General features: G+C 38.7%; 1 pseudogene; it reads right to left on the reverse strand.

The window, feature by feature from the left end:
* Positions 1-3788: 3788 nt before the first annotated feature.
* Positions 3789-4211, reverse strand: LOC149251313 (isochorismate synthase, chloroplastic pseudogene; annotated as a pseudogene).
* Between the last annotated feature and the right edge of the window lie 1032 nt (positions 4212-5243).

Here is a 5243-nt window from a genome sequence, read left to right on the forward strand (position 1 = left end):
TAGAGACAGAGATTGGAAAACTTAAAATATCCATCCCCCTCTCAGAACTTGCCAAACATGATGTGTATATGAAACAAATTCAAAGATCACTTCAAATTCCAGAGGTCAAGGATGATGTAAATGTGTTAGGTGATACCCATGAGCTGCTGTTTGGTCCTGAAGTTAATGGAAAATCAACATATGGATCTGTTCCACCCTTTTATGTCAGTTTGCACATTCATGACAAAGTCTTGCACAATGCTATGTGTTATCACAAAACCAGTACTAGGGGCTGCAACCAAGCAAGGCTTCATGTAACTGTTTCAGACCATACTTTAGATTAGGAATTAGCCTTCCTAATCAGAGAGGGCTCTCTCACAACTCTTGATAAAATCCTTCAAACACTAGATGGCTAACTCTTTATTCACTTATGAAAGCATAACTGGTTGGAAACACATCAAACTGGCTCTCATTGGGCTATGGAGTCTATAATATTAAGTAAACAAGGGAAACACAGTGATCTCATGGAAATCAAGGCTCTTAGCATTACATGTCAAACATACTCCACCAAAACATAGCTTGCTGAATACACAGGAAGTCAGAGCATATAATTATGAATTCTGAGTGATTGCATACAACAAGACTATAAAATAACATAAAGTATAAAACACTATCACTACATTTGAACATGACAATCCTTCGAGAATCTTGAGAAGAGAATAACTCTGTTTTACTATTACTGTCAAAAAGGTCTTACAATGGCCCAAAACAACACTGTTTTTCTATAAAGTATCCAACCCTTTTTACATCCTACCTTGGCCCATATATAGGCAAGCAAACTAAAACACCTCGAGCTTCCTCCTCCAGCATGAGGGGAGCCTCGAAGGTGGCTATTAACTCTTCCTACATGCTATTTAATTAATGCATTTATTACAAAGTGCTGAAATGTAATTGCACACAATCCTAATCAAACTAAAACATTAATTCCTTTCTCCTCGTATGCTTGATGCTTTTCTGGCTCTTGACACATGTCCTTTTGCTAGTTGGATTGAGATGGCTGAGCTGCAGATACAATGAATACTGGCTTGGGATGCTTGAAAGCGCTGATGGCTCATTTAATGACCAGAAGGTGTGCTCCTATTTATCGGTTTCTGTCTCCCAACATTCTCCTAAAATATAGCAGCCTGCTCCCAAATCTTTTAATAACCCCAAGTATGGAATGATGCCAGGTTTCTGATGTGCTGTAGGTGGTATTTGATAGACAGCTGTTCCTCTTCCTCAACTCCCGCTCACCGTGTCAAACTAGCTGCCCTGCGCTTTAAATCATCACCTACAGCAGTTTCGTAGCGCGCTACGAAACTGCTGTGTGATTAAAAGAAAACACAATCTCCATCAATAAATTTAGTTGTCTTTGATTAACCAGGAAGAAAAGATGTATACCAATTATTGGTAATGAAGACAAAATCTTTCCCAAAAGATTCACTAAAGTGTTTACTGTTTGAAAGATTCAGAATCCTTGAAGCTTCAATGGCTGTCTCCATTCAATGCCATCATTCTTCTGTTCACATTTCTGGTCTTCACTCTGCCCCAACTAGATGTGCTTGTCACTGCAGCATTATAACTAGAGCTATCTGTTTTCCTGAAAGTACTTGTGACCCAAGAAAAACAAAAACTTGCTAATTAAATGGCTCAAACAACCTTGATGAATGCCTCCAAACTTAATTTCTGAAATCTTTTCACAATATCAATAATACGCATTCCTCAAATATAAAACCTTGGAAAAGTCTGTATAGCAGCTCCACATGATCATTCCTAATTCTCACCATGCTTCTCTCACAATGAGGTTTCTTGTAATTATTTTGCTCTTCTCTCACAGCTTGGTTTTTCTTATAGAAATCCAAATCTTTTCCAGCACCTTCACAAAAACTATCCTTCTGAGCGGATGGTTTTTTCAATTGAACTTCCATATTATCAAATTTAGAAGTGTCCTCCTGAGAAAGACTCTTTCTCTTCAAAGGACTAACCCGTTGACTATTGATGCTTGTTTGCATTCCATCCCCAGGATCATAAGGCTTTATTGCCTCTTTATGCAATAGTCGAGCTTTCCTATTTCCTCATGAGATACCCTCAGAACCTGCTCCAATGTAAAATTTAGATCCTGGACAATCTTGACACAGTCCTTAAATTGCCTATACTTCTTGGAGATCATCATTTGCAACACATTTGAGTAACTCTGAATATTTGCCTCACCAGTAAATGTTAGTTGAGACATACAAGGAAATCCTTTGAGTTTTTTGAAAAGCTATAAACCAAAACTGAACAGAGCATTTGAATTATGCTAGTATTCTAAATGAGGCCGCGCGCATTTCTTTCAGAAGTAATACGAATAAAGATCGATCCCTAAGAACCGAGCAAAAGAACATAATTCTCCCACAGGATTTTGAAGAGAAGTGCCACTGAGAGTACACCATGCTCTTTCTTAACTTGATGTGTTCCTTGAGACCATGTGGACTGCCTTGCAGACATCTTTCTGCTTCGAACCCTTCTATCCTTCAAAACGTTGTCTCATTCAGCAAAATTTTCATCTTCCATACAAAACAAGTCTTCTAGCTCTGCCATGGTATAACGATACAGAGAATATTGCTAATCTGGATTGCATTCACAAAGTCATTTTTGCATGTTGTAGACAGTCAGAAGCACAACACCCTTTCTCCAAAATTGTTCTCCATGATTGCGCTCAGTATTGATTACACGAACCACAGCATATAACAACTCGTTATGCAACCAAAACTGCAGACTTGTGATACAAAACATAAAACAGAGGGTTATTAGTTCACAAAATCACTAATTAGTTAACCCTCTGTGTAGCTCTACCTTTCAAATCTCGGTAACTCTCTTTGAAAGTTCCATACAGTGAAATAATCAATACGGCTCCTGTGAACTAATAACTAATAATCAAAGTTGGCAGCTAAAGGTGGTTATTAGTTACGGTTATTAGCAGACGCTGCGAAAATTCATGAACGTGTTTTATGAACTAATAATCCTCCCGGCAGACGCACCACAACCATTACAATTCCACTGCAAACTCACTAAATCTGAAACTCCCTTTGGAACCTGATAGAAGCGCACTTAAAATTGGCCTGTATGATAACAATTTAAATGTAAACGAAGAAGATGTTTAATAATGAATATCTGCCACACACGCATCAATATAAGGCGGTTCACGTTTGAGAACATCTCCCTGAATGACCTGTAGCCGAAAAGCATTATTTTATAATCTCCCTTTCCAGTTGTCATGATCTTAGCCTTAATTCCTATTCAGAAACCACCTCAGCTCTCTTGCTCAACGATAACATCGGCTTCATCATCCACAGAAATCAGCACCTTGAATAATGCAAAGTATATGTCAACTATATATCTTGCCAGCTGCGGTCTATCACCATGATTACTAGGCAGAATTTAATTTAAAAACAATGACAACACAATATTTTGCCCGCAATCCAACATGGGGGCGAAACACAAAAATCTTTACTTCATCAACCACGCCTGCCTTCATATTTGAGACATATGTCATGGTGACAGCGTCCAAAGGTGTAGCATTGTCACAGCTCATTTGAGTTTATTTGGTGATATGTTCTCCACGCAGTTTGAGAAACCAAGCAATGTACCCAAGCTAACATTGATAGATGACACCGATGCGTTTATATCATTTGTATGAGATATTGTGATTTCTGTATGCGCAAGAGGGCGCCATAGTAAAGAGCGTTGATAGGCAGAGGCAACTCAATTTTGTTGTTTTATCTCTGAATTCACAACCCGACTTGTCTAATTCCATAGCTTGACAGATGCATCATTGCTGATCTGATTCCCACAGCAAATTCAGCCTCCTTGCCTCCAAACCATCCCACAGGTCTAGCATACATTCCTCGATCAAATATCTCATTCTGGCTGATAAAATTACGTGCAGCCTCTTGTGGATGCCCACAAACTGCTGGGGTTGGATGAAGTAACGACAAAAGAGAAAATTCACCAACTTCATCTTTCAGTTCACCTATCAAACGGGCATATAGATGCTGCACCCTTGCCTGCTTGATAAGGCTTTTCTCAGACTCCACACTAACATATTTGCAAATTGTCTCCATCTTCTCCTTGATATTCTCTTTAACTATTTCAAATTCACGGTGATCTTTAAAGCTGTAGAGCAAATCTAGTCCAATCTGTAAATCCTCCATGCTATTATGTCCTCGAGCGCGGGTTCCAGCAACTGCTTCACTTGAAACAAGGTTGTCATTCCTATAAAATAGTTTCTCTGGCGTGCTTCCAATAAAAGCCGATAGTTTGGGAAGCTAAAAACAGAATTGATACTCATTTTGATCATTTTCCTGGAGAGAAGATATCAACTCAAAAGGATCAATGTTTCCATCTATTTCAAGCTTTGACCTCCTAGCTAAAACAACCTTAGAAAGGCTGCTCAAATCAAGAAAAGGAATGCTACGAATAAGCTTTGGAGAATTTTTCCAGCCTTCAGCACTGTTCAAACTTATTAGTTCTAAGACCTTATGCACAGTGGCATCCCAGGAATGCTCATCTGGAACATTAGTCTTATTTACAATTGCATACTTGGAGTGAGAATGCCAAAATTTTGAAGGCGCTCATATACCTTTCGACTATCATGGAGAGGATGTTAAGATCTAAGCTCATTCAGAAGGAAAAGCTTTCAAAGAGTAGCATAAGCTTCAACTTCTTCAACTTTTTCAAAAGGGTAGCTGGTTTAATCAAAAACAATCACAAATGACCACTTCATCGTTGTTTCTTCAAGAATGATGATGTCTCCAAATATTATTATTTCAAATTCACCAAATTCCCTCAGCCAATCCAGGATGTACTTCTTGGCAGCAGAAAGAACCTTATTTTCCCTTACGCATACTCCAACTATGATTATGGAGGAGAAATCACCGACATCAATCCCCATATTTCTCAATTCCAAAGATTTGAAACAACAACTTGACTGCTATGTTGTTTATGTAGCTGGTATGAAGGAATGTTATTATGCAATGCTCTTTGGCCACCGTGAGGAACTACACCATCAAATGCCTTGAGAGAATCGACAATCAACCCTAATAGCTCTTCAGATTGCTCTAGCCATTTTACAAAGTCCATAGATCAGAGCATCGTATGCAACAACACCAGAGTTATATCCTTTAGTCAACATTAGACCTTTAAGCACATCAACCTCATCCACAGCAGTTGCAGTCAGTGTACAA

This window comes from Pinus tabuliformis, chromosome 7 (genome assembly GCF_031772625.1).
Source record: "Pinus tabuliformis cultivar Carrire ecotype Pingquan chromosome 7, CPIR1, whole genome shotgun sequence".
NCBI classification, from domain to species: Eukaryota; Viridiplantae; Streptophyta; class Pinopsida; order Pinales; family Pinaceae; genus Pinus; species Pinus tabuliformis.